The following is a 12,687-nucleotide window of genomic DNA, read 5'->3' on the forward strand; positions in this document are numbered from 1 at the left end:
GAGATTGTTCTTGGTCTGCCACTTCAGGGCTTAACTAGAACTGTGCCTGTGGTCTTCACATTCCTCACAATGTTCCTCACAGTTGAAACTGAGACATTTCAAACAGTTGAAATGTAGTCAAATTTTACACCAGCTGAAAGTCATAATAACATCATACACTCAACAAAAATATAAATGCACAAAGAAAAACGTGTAGTTATTGTTATGTGACAAAACAGAGTAACTATCCAAAAATAACAGTACAACTTTATCAATAAAGTGGCTTTAATTTGCGAGCATTAGGATCAATTTCAAAACAAAAGTCCTGGAGTAATGGCAGAAAGAACACAATGGGGGTCGATGATCCAAGTTCACAAACTTCAATAACGTGTGTGTCCACCATTAGCCCCACGCAGAGCAGTACACCGGCGACGCATGGACATCACCAGGTTGTCGATCGTGGCCTGGAGAATGTTGTCCCATTCCTCCTGCAGAGCCACTTGAAGTTGGCGGCCATTCTGGGGAACTGGAACCCACTGGTTCGCTGTTTTTCCAGTCTCTCTGAAACAAGTCCACAGGCGGCACGCTCCCTCATGATTTGTGACATCTGTGGCATATTGACAAGTGACAAAAGTCCACATTTTGGTGTGCCCTTTTATTGACCAGACCATAAGGAGTGTCTGTGTACTGGTCACGCATAATTGACCACCACTCTGCCATGCTCCATGACTCTTGTGAGTTGAAATACTCAATCTGAGCTTGTAGTCAATAGGAGTGGCCAAGTGACACTTGGACTACTGGGTTTGAGCAAAACAAATCATTCCATAAACAAATGCATCAAGAATCTGAGCAAATGTCATGACATTCTATCTTTGTTCACCATTTCAAGTTTGTGCGTTTATATTTTTGTTGAGTATAGTTAACTTGACTAATTATTTTGCAAACATAATACATCAAACCAATATTTAGACATTCTGATTTATTATTTGAAAAAAGAAATGCTTGAAATACTCTATTTTCCTTTTTTTAATAGTGTGGTACTTTCACAATAAAGGCTGGGAAATCTTCTTGCACTGTAATCATAATAACTCCCTGGTTATACAGTAGTTATTTTGAGAAATGCGTGATAAAGGGACTTAGATTATGTCTGGGTCAGCTTCAGATAAACTCCTGCAGCTCAAACTAGACTGATTCACCTCCCTCCTCCTCTTCCTCCTCCTCCTTCCTTCTTCATTTAACCCCTGCTGAATGGAGGGATGAGAGGAAGGAGAGATAGAGGAAGGAGGTGGTGGTGATGGGGGGGAGGCTGTGATCAGGCAGACGGCTGTGTTCTTAAAACGCCTTTTCTTAGGTCGGACAATATGGTGTGTTCCACTAAACACTCCTGACGGAGTTTAATGTAATTATCGGATTAGACTGTTGCTGCTGCGACGCTGCAAATATTTACTACTACACCGAGGACGGAGTTGGCTTCGGGCTGTCAGGCGATTTCAAAACGCCCTGTTTTGACACGATCTATTACACTGTTACGATTATTGTGGAAGTGCCATTTTCACGTCACGCAGTGGAGCGCGTTACGCACAGCCAAAGACGCGCAAGAGGAGATGACAAGTTTAACTTCAAGCCGGGTGAAATAATAACTCTGAAGAAAGTGGCGGTGTGGTGAGTTCTTTTAACGTTTTATTCATTAAAAAACGTGTTAAACATTGGAAATAGTTGTATTTATTAGTTTAATTTAATTCAAGTTCATTAGAATAAATCGAATAAACATTCAAATTAGTGGAGTAAAGAAAAGACAATAAATTGTTTTTTACCAACCTGTTAGGGTGATTGATTGACTGACAATATCAATAACTTGATATTACACATGTACACTAATTTAAGAAATGAGTAAGAAATAGTGACAAATTAGTAAGAAATAGTGACATCCAATAGCCTATCATGGGTGAATTCCAATTCCTTGCTTAACCATCAATCTCAAAAATGCGCGCTCCCTCTAGTGCAAGTGCTGTCCCGATTCTCAGAAAAAATAAGTTAAGGGGCAAGTTTAAGGGCTGTATCGCCCTCAATATTGAGATTTTCCGAGACCACCCTTGGGAGCAAGGGCTACCCAGAATGCTTTGCATGTTTTCACATAACAACAATGGTGATCACATAACGAGTACGCTACAAATTAAGTATTTTCTTTGTTAATAGAGATATAAAAATTATGAAAACCATTGTATTATCTTAGTTTAGGCCCATATTATGGATTACTGACGTCATTGTTGCGTAACATTTATTTTTATTTTACGATCTTTTGTCAATAGCCAGCCGGTGCGGACAAGCGATCATTTGCTATGGTTTACTTTTCAATAAGCCGTGGTGTGTGGTAACTGTCAGCTGAATATGCCCGTGGTTGTGGTATTTGTATGAGTATCATCTTATAACTAACTGTCAACCTAATAACTTGACAACTGGATCGTAAAAAAATAATTGTGACGTAAATGTGTTCTTCTTCTTCTTTTTTGGAGTTGACAGACTGGACGCAGCTTTCGCGTTATTCTGCCCCCTACAGTCTGAAGACGTATCTGCATTTAAGGGGTGTCCCATTTCCAAGTGACAAAATAACCCTCAACACTTTTTTCGTTTTGAGGGCCAGTTAAGATTAAGGGTTGAGCTTGAGGGATAAGATAGGAATTGTAATTGGCCCTCACATTCCAGAAAGAATGCTGATCTTCTTTTTTTACATCGTTTTTCTTAATGATATACAATTGACCTTTACCTGTCACAGAGAACTAATGTCATATCATCATTTGTTGTATTTGCAGACCAATCCCAGAGGCTTCTAAAAAAAGGACCAGTGCCAGCCATCCAGAAACTTCCACTTTTTCTGTTATGTCTGTCTCCTCTTTGCCGGAATGGAAGCAACTCCTGCTGGAGAGAAAGAGACGAGAGGAGGAGGAGCGAGAGAGGAGGGGAAAAGAGGAGGAGGAGAAGCTTGCCAGCATGCCTGCCTGGAAGCGAGGGATCATCCAGCGGAGGAAAGCAAAGCAGGACAGTGTGGGTGACAGGGAAAGGGAGAGAGATGTCGGTCTCCCACAGGTGGAAGTCAGATCGACTCCCTCTGATGGGCTAAGTGACACAGACAGCTCTGTAACAGCTAATTTGGGAAGTGACATGTCACTCAGTCCAGATCCCGGGCAGTGGCTGGATGAAGACCCCAGATCAGTGAGCCAGGTGTCTGTGGAAACAATAGTTCCGCTCCATGAAAACCCATTTATCCTCACTCAGAGTGCATGGAGGAAAGGCAGGGATGCAGATGCGGGGAATGAATCTGACATAAAGGAAAAGGAAAAGGAAAAGGAAACAACAAGCCCCAGGGATCAAGCTGGAGAGTCGGGGAGGGGACGAGATATAGAGCTGAAGATGGAGAGGTTCAGAGATAACGGCAGGGAGAGATGGGAAAATGATAAAAGCCAATGGAAAGAGTCAGTTAAAGACGCAATGAGGGAGAAGGAATTACTAAAAGGGAGGAAAGACGAGGAGGAGGAAGACACTCACTCACCATCTTGTTCTGGTTCATATTCTCCTCTCGTACCTTCTTTGCGAACCATTCGAGCCGACAACATCATCATTATCGAACAGGACAGGAAAGGTGACGAGGAGAAACGGGGGAGATGGAGGGAAGTGGAGGGGGAGAGACCAGAGGAGGAGCACCAGGGGAAGAGAGGGATGAAGATGGACCTGAGGGAGATCCTGGCTGGAAAAGGGAGTATCACTGAGATCCGTGCATCTGAGGTTCTGATTATCAAACCTTCTGCAAGTCCCGAAGAGAGGCACACAGGCGGGAAAGGGAGAGAGGATGGAGAGATAAAGTGCAGCATGCACGCAAGAAAGGAGAGTAATGGCAGGGAGCTCAGAGCAGACATGTCAGGGATGAGAGAAAAAGAGAAAGAGCCAGTGAAGGGGAAAGAAAGACCGTGGGGCCAGGCAACAGTTATTAAAGAAAACAGGAAGGACAACTTGGATGATAATATGTTCGTTGAGAAGGGAGGGAGGGTTAGCCAGCTGCTGAGTAAATTTGGAGAGCATCCTAAGCCACCACTTAGATCCAAAAGCTCTGATAACTTCTTACGACCAGGCAGGAGAAAAAACTCAAGAGATGGAGACGACCAACAGTCTGAGGAGAGGAACGTAGAAGGGAGGAATGTGCTACCAAAGCGCTCGTTTAGCTTCTCTGATCGTGTAATCTCTGCGAAAGAGAATGGCTTGGATGATGAAAGGTGTTACAAGAGGAAAACACATGAGAAGGAGCCCTCAGACAAGGTAGATGTAGCAGATTTACACAAGGAAACACCAGCAAAGATCAAAGTGGGGCGTACACAACTTTTAGATAAACACAGGTTTGGAAAAAATGGGGATGGATATGTAAAAAATGATGAAAAGGGGTCCTTACAGAGGAGACATGAGGCAGAAACACTTATCTCTATCCAAAACAGGAGTGAAGTGAAGAAAGTTGAGCCTATTGATACGTCGGGTGACGGCGGTGGAGATGAGGGATTCATGGTTGCATCCGTCAAAAACACAGAGGGAATCTCATTCGCTAGAAGAGTTCCAATCAGGAAGGACAGGCAACCGAGAGCCGAAATAGAAGCAGAGCTGGTGTCTGGTGAGAAAAGTTTGGTAAGAGAGGTGAGTGTAGAGAAAGAGGCAGAAGAAGGTGCACAAATCGAGTGTGATTTGGCGAGAGGAGATGAGTTTGAAAGCACAATCCCTCCTGAAACTCTGCAGAATTATCTCATAGCTGCATCAACGGACATGGCGAGTCCACGCCTCACTGATGAGAGCCACTATAGACCTGAACCATCTTTCACAGAATGCTCCCATCTATTGTGCACAGTCACTGACAGAGTCGGAGACCCCCACCACAGACCTGAGTGGAGCGGTCCCTACCTGACACACTCTGTGTTGTCCTGGCAAGCAGATGAACTTATAAGTAAAATAGAAAAAATTGGGGACACAACTGTTTACACCAATAAGGGTGGAGAAAGGGCTTACAAGGCTGCTCACGAACTGAAAAAAGAGAGCACAAACGAAGGACAACTTTACATAGATGATGCATCAGTGAGCCTCATTCAGGACGTAACACCCAGATCTCCAAAAAGGATCCCACCTCCAGGTCCCCTGGAGATTCAAATCCCCATGACTGTGTTTTATGTTGCAGAAGACGTGGTGGAGAGAAAAAAGACTGTAGGTCAAAGCAACGAAGGGCAAGACTGGGTGGGAGGACAAGGGGTCGAGAGGAGGGACAGCTGGAGGATAGGGAAGCCCTTGAGCCGAATCGAGTCCCTTCGAGAGAAAATTAGACAAAAGGAGTTGGAGAAGCTGAGACAAAAACAGAATCTGGGCGGAGAGGGGAGCGTGGCTGCAGAGATCAGCGATTGTCCGACAGCTGGGGAAAGCTATGATGAGAGGGGAGCTGAAATAGAGGAAGACTGGGAAGCTGCGGCTCATATACGGAAGAGGCTGTCTGAAGCAGATATGGTACAGGAAGACACAGCAGCGCAGACGTCCATGGCTGCCTTTGACGTCACGCAGGAAGTGTTGAAAATGTGCGCTCAGCTTCCTGTTTCTGTCCCACACTCTCAAGCTGTCAGAGGAGAGGAAGTAACAAGTGGGTACGCCACTGCTGCTTATGCTACTGCTGCTGCTGCTGCTGCTGCTGAAGGGATCTCTGATAGCTCTCAGACATCTGAGGATGAGGACGAACCCCTGAAACATGAAGAGGAACAGCTGAGGTACCACAGGAGTCAACACAACAGTGAAGAAGAGAGGGAGAACAAAGAACACGAGCTGTCAGAAGAGGAGGAGGAGGACGAGGAATATATATCAGCGCTCAATCTGACACAACCTGCATCACTTTCACCCCCTCATCCCAACTCCCTCGCAGCTATGAGCCGAATCTACAATCTGGAAACTGTTGGCTCAAGAACAGGCTTATGTCTGAGGGACAGGACTGTGGACATCTCACCAGTGCACCTTGTTAAAGTGACGCCTCACATAGCAAATGCTCAGCAGGGAGAGAGCAAGACCTTGTCAGGTGAAGCCATTTGTGGAGTTCAGAAGATACAACGACAGATAGAACAGTTTCAGTTGAAAGAGCAGGAGGCTCTGAAGTCTTATACGTCATCAAATTTCCCTCGAAGGGACAGAAAAACAAAGCAGGAAAGTCCCAAAGACTTGTTAAAGTACAAGGTAAAGGATGATGTCAAGACGCAGGAGAAGGATCAGTCAGAATCAAAGGACAAAATGCCAACATCTCAGGTCAAGCAACCTATCACCGTCAACCCCTCATTTCTCAGGAGCCAATCCCCAGACATTTCTCTGAAACCCTTGGATTGTGCCCCAACACCAGCCTCCTCCCCAAGCTCCCTATCTCCTTCCCAGTCTCCCAGTGATTCTCCATCACCCACTCCATCACCCACACTCTTCTCTGTGAGGAGTGCATCTGGGGGCCAAGTGAAGAGAGGTGCCACCATCACGATCAGTCCAAAAAGACACGGTGCTGCAGGAGGAGGAGCAGGTGGAGCAACGGGGTCCGCACCAGGGCCGACTCCCGCTGCAACTCCATCGCAGCAGGCCCAGACGACCCCCGCTGTGGCTGAGCCAGTGAAGAAGAAGTACCCCACAGTGGAGGAGATCGAGGTGATTGGTGGATATCAACTTTTGGAGAAGTCTAGTCTGATGAAAAACAGAGCCATGCCAAAAAGGGTGAGTGAAAACTTTTGAGATATTTTCATTCAGATCGCTCCTCTCTTCTTCTGGTGTGGGCCAGTCACCTGTCGGTTGTTTTGCACGCTCACTGAGGGTGACCTAAGCTGGTTAAAGCTTTATCAAGCACATCACCTTAAATCCCAAAGTGATCTGCTTTGACACTTGTTTGATGCTTTGCAGATACTTGACTTTTATCCCCAACAAACTATAACATTCAGAGGCAGTGAAACTGACAACTGTTATACAAATGGTTTCTTTTTTGAAGGTACGGAAGCTTGTTTTCTGACCAGATAAGCCTAAAGATGAGTCATTTTATTTTCTACAGTTAATGGTATTTTTACAGGCTTCACTGCAGACAGAACGGTTGACTTGGAAACCACAAGCTCCTTCCTTTGTCTTCTCATCTTGAATTTTGAGTCTACCTCACATCACATGGAGCATCCACTCTGAGTGGTGTCATCTAAAACTACATATTAATCTCACAAGTTCATTGCGAGGAATTGATGTTATCTTTTTTTTTTTTTAAACTTGAATTCCTTTTTCTAATTAAGAAAGAGAAATTCAATCCATTATTGCACACACAGGATGTGTGATGCACACAGGACAGTAAGACAAGATGGTAAAGCCTGTGTTTTTAATACTTTAGACGTGTACAACTGCTGTTCCCTCACAACAATTCTGCCATTTTCTGTTGAGTCAGCCCTCCCTGCCTGGCAGACAAATCTCTTTTTGTATCTTCTTGGCTTTAGTTTTTTAGTCTGCAGTCTTGGCACTTGACACTTTCTGACCACGCTGAACTTGCCACTGAGCGCATCTGACTGCAGGCCGCCAACTGTCAGTTGGCCGTGGGTGTCGTGGAATGAGAACGTTGACATGCCTGCATATGAAAGCAAGAGTGGGGCAGGCAGAGATAAAAGACAGTTTTGACAGTCATGTAATGCAAGGATTTAAAGTGATTAAAAGAATTGTTATCAGATCGAAACAAAACTCTTAGTTACGCTGCATGTTTGTTTTTGCTCACTTCCTCTTCAAAACGTCTGCACTTCCTCCAAACAAGAGACCGAGATCAGCTACAGGAAGTGACGCTGTCACCCTTTTCAGATCACATTGAACTGTTTTATTTCATGGTTAACTCTTTCAAAAAGACTAAACTAAAGCAGTCCACTCAAGAGTGAAAGAGAAACTAGCTGAGAGGGACTTTATGCTTCTCCATGTTTATTATCTGTAAATGAAGTCTGTCATGTCTCATTATACCATTACAGTATATCCCAATTGTATAACCAAACATTTATTTAAATACAACTTTACTATTGATCCTCTGTGTACTTTTTATAAATGGATAATTTACTCCGTCTTTCTTTGCCTGTAAGCACAGTTGTCTTTAGCTGCAGTGAGTGAACACTTGTTGATTCTCTGGCCACCTGTCACTCTCACATTGATGTCCTTCAAAGGGTTGAATGTCAGGCCTCTATTCCTCCCCCATTGAAGTGTGCCATCATGGGGGCAGGGGAGGTTTAACCTCCCACCTTCTACCTCATACTTACATACGCTCTCTCATGTTCCTCTATATATGTTAATTTCCGGATCATCATATCCTCCGTAACTGAGCCTTGCACCAAACATTGAAAGCATTTTTTCTTCTATCAAATCAATTCAATTCAAAATAATTGATTAGGTTTTATAACATTCATAAATGCACCTCTGAAAGGCTTGTCCGTTGTCCAATTTTTAAAACCCTGATAGAAATGTTAATGTACACCTCTCATCAAGCACTACTGATCATACAAAAAAGCATTTGTATTAACTCAAAACTTCCCTCTTTCTGTTTCTTATTCCTCTTCTATTTGTCTCTATGTGCCTCTGCTCTCCTGCTGGGTTAATCAGGTTCAGGGAGGGAGGATTAGCCTCCTGTGCCTTAGCATAATGTGCCCAGCCTCTCTAATGCAGAGCTATTACCCGCAATACTTTGTAGACGACCGCATGTAACTTGTGTAGCATGTGCAGACTCGTGTCTGCGCTTTTCAGACTCTGTCTGCACATCCAGGTGTGTTTACTACCATGCAAGTCTCCGTCTCAGTGGAGTGGAGCTGCTGTTATGATGAGACACACAGTGGATGTTCTGCTGTTTACTGTAACATTTTAGGTCATATGTTTGCACCATGTTGACCTTTGAGTAAACTAACTCCATACAAACATGAATCTATCCAGGAAACATGACAGAAACTAAATGTTCTGCTCCTGCTCCTGAGTGTGTATCACTGAGTGTGTATCACTGAGTGTGTATCACTGAGTGTGTATCACTGAGTGTGCAAAAATAATATTTATTCCTCTAAATAATAAGTTTGTGAAATAAATTGTTTCTCTCCTGTCTTGAAAATATGTCTTGATGACATAGCCATAGTTAGCATCATAGGTGGAGTTTGGGGCCTTACAATATTTTTTTTGCAGTGAGATAAAAAATGTGTGCAAGAAATACATTTTAACTCTATCATGTATATTTTCTTAATAAATTCATTTCTGAACAGGCACATTTTTGTGGTGTGCAGCACCACTGTGACATTAAACATTTCACAGAGTCCTGTTCTGTTCACGTCTCTACTTTCCTTATACAAAAGCCTTAGCAAAATCTACATTGCAATGAAAACTGCATTATCTGTGATTAAATAATGGTTATTGGTTATGTTTTAGCGATCCCCCAATGCATAACTTTACTACTTTAATGTGAGCTTGGCACCTATGTAACTCGAGCCCGGCTTATGTGTAATAAAAGTGGTCAGAAACGTATTAAGCCTATGAGATTTGTTGAGATTTGTTGTTGTTGACGTTATCGCAAGCTTGGTGCTATTTTCTTCTATTTCTCTATGTAGTCAGTTGTCCAAAATGGTGGAAATGTTGCTTCTCTACATAAACAAGAGATTTGCTACAGAAGCATTTACCTTAATATTTTGAACAAACTCTGACTCACAGGAACATTCAGCTGCTTTGGTCCACACTAAAGCGTATATGTCTGTGTGTGAATGTAATGTTGTACATATTCATATTTATTGGACACAGCATTTATGTTTATATTCCGTGCAAACATTGACAAACACTGACAAACACTGGCATTCACCTGCTCTCGTCTAATGCACTAATGCGTGTATGTTTATGTTTGTATTTAAACACCCACCAAACCTTGAATTTTGCATTTTATGGCTTTATACCTGGTGCATGTGGTGTTCAGTCAGTAAGCACTCCCACAGAGAGGGTATTTCTGCTGTGTTAAGCCGCATGCTGTCAGTTAACATTACACTGACAGCATAAACACTCTTTAGTTCCTCCAGTGTTTACATTTGACCGTGTAAGCACTTGTCTGTTGTTAATGCATTGCAGAAAAGAGACCATTTTTACTACATGGTCTATACTTTGCTATTTGCATTCAGTGTCTTGATTTCTGAAATAATCTTATAATTTAATTTACAAATATAATAATTGAATGTACTAACTGATTGAAACAGGTTACAAGACGTAGCCACACTTTCCTTTTGCTTTCATAATAAATCAAATTGGAATCACGATTCATACAAAACCCTGAGCAGGACGACTATCTAGAAATACCATATGGTGATGTTGTTAATGCATGTTTACTGTGGTACAGTATCACCTGCTGAGCCTGTGGAGCTAAAGGTCAAGTAAACCTTGGCTGAGGGCGTAGAGTGTATCATCCACTATGAGAGTATGAGGAACAGAGGAGTTCTATGATTAAAAATAACCAGAAGATGCAGTACACTGACCTTTTTTTTAATATTTACAGGTGAAGGTGTGTTTTGATGTGGACCAGCTGGAGCAGGTGTATGAGTACCCATCAGAGACCTCCATGCCGGTGGTTGGGTCACACCCTCATGATCTTGGAAGGCAGCAAGGAGAGGGGACGCAGGTGGAGGAAGCTGACGTGGATGGAGGAGTGATCACGTCTAAGAGCACAAGGATTGTTGGGACTGGAATGGGACGTGGTCTAAGAGTGGGTCAGTGTCACCCACTGCTTAAAAAACATAAAGTGTAATGAGTTTTTTGTTTTTTTTTACAGGTCTTAGGGTTAGCTGTGCTCCCCTGTCACAAAGTTTTGACTTTTCCTTAAAAGGACAAAGATGTTAATAATAATTTTTTCCCCCCTGAAAATTCCAATAATAATCTGAAACCAACACAGACTGTATATCCATAAGCTTATAGCTAATTTCTTTGTGCCATACAACTCCAGTGTTGTCCAAAAAAACTATTAAAACACATAAATGAGACACTTATGTTTGTTAATTGAGAAAGGCCTGAGCAATATGTTATTTAAAGTCAATTCCTCATAGCCTACCAACAAATGTGTACTAACTAAAGTCACTATTCTCACAATTGAACACAGTTACTAAAGTGGAGAAAGATGTAGCCAATGGACAGGTTAGCAAGCTGTAATTGTAAACAGGACAGAAAATATGCACAATCATCCCCCACAGGTACTTTGGCGCCACAATTTTAATAGTTTAAATGCTAGTGTGACTGGGCTGTATAGGTCCAGTTTGTAACGGTGAGACAACCTGTACTTTCTCAAGTGTGTCCACTTCAAAACTGCCATAGAAACTCAATCAAAACTGTTTGTATTTTAACATTATTTTACTCTTACACAAACATACCAATAACCCCCCTCTATATATTACACATTGGACCTTCAACATACTTTGTGTAATTGGGGCAGTGAAAATAAAACCTGGTGTAACATCACCCTTGTCCTTTAAATAAATCAAATGACCAATTTAACTTTTTTAATGGTAGCAGGTTAGCAATATGGGCAAGCTCAGCATAGGGAAGAAAGATTGTAAGATACCCTTGATTGATTATTGGAGAATAAATGGAATGGCATAATGTCGCAGTTATGGTTTTATCAAAGCCATAAATGCCACAGTGGATGAACAGGATTACGTAAGCGCCACATTTGATACAAATAATAAAAGAAAGAAATTGAGAATCCTATATTCACCTTATTTACCTTCAATATCTCTCTGTCTTCCAGATGAGTCTTGCCCTCGGTCATCTTCACCAAATTTGCCCTTGTGATGAGATCACCAACATTATGTTGAGCAATATTCTTTTTAATGTTTTTTGAGTGTTGAAGTGAGTGTCGTGCCACTGTGTTTTATTTGATGTAGGCATAGCACCAGAATGACTGAGTGTTGTGAAAGAAATGTACAGTTAAGTTTTTTTTAATGCAGTTGGAAAAGAGACATTTGTGTTAACTGTGGTACGAATGGTACATGTTGTAAAAGTTTTACAAAAGACCCTCAGGTTGACAGATTGTTGTTTATGCAATATGAAGAAACTGATAAGATTTCTATATTTTAGCTACTGTATTTGATAGCGTCTTCTATGTGATTTTCTAAATTTAAATCAGCACTGCCTCAACACAGAAGAGTATTTTATCATCTGTGTTCATGTGCCTGCTGGATTTGCCCACGCGGATGATATGAAAGGTATTTGATTTTTCTTGGTTGACGCCTTTCAGAAAAAAAGGTGGGTGCTGGAATGAGCTTTTGGAGCACTTTGCATAGTTTTTATCTTAATAGAGGTTTATTTGAGCCTTGCTGTTCAAACAAAAACCCTGGTAATAGCACAGTTACTATGTACGGTTTTATATATATATATATATATATATATATATATATATATATATATATGTATGTGTGTGTGTGTATACATATCCATATACTAAATATGGAAGTGAAGAAAGTTGACTTGAAGTCTCTGTGAGGAAGATGACTATTTGACCTACACTTAAATGAACTATGGTATTACCTTCAGCATATTACAGCTGCTATCTGACCTTTAGCTCTATATAAGTGTGATATTGCAATATATTAAAGACATACTGTTTATAAATGAATATTTTAATTGGAAAAAACAAATGTGTATTATATAAATTATGTGCATATT

The sequence above is a fragment of the Microchirus variegatus genome (assembly GCF_963457635.1).
Source record: "Microchirus variegatus genome assembly, chromosome: 13".
NCBI lineage: Eukaryota > Metazoa > Chordata > Actinopteri > Pleuronectiformes > Soleidae > Microchirus > Microchirus variegatus.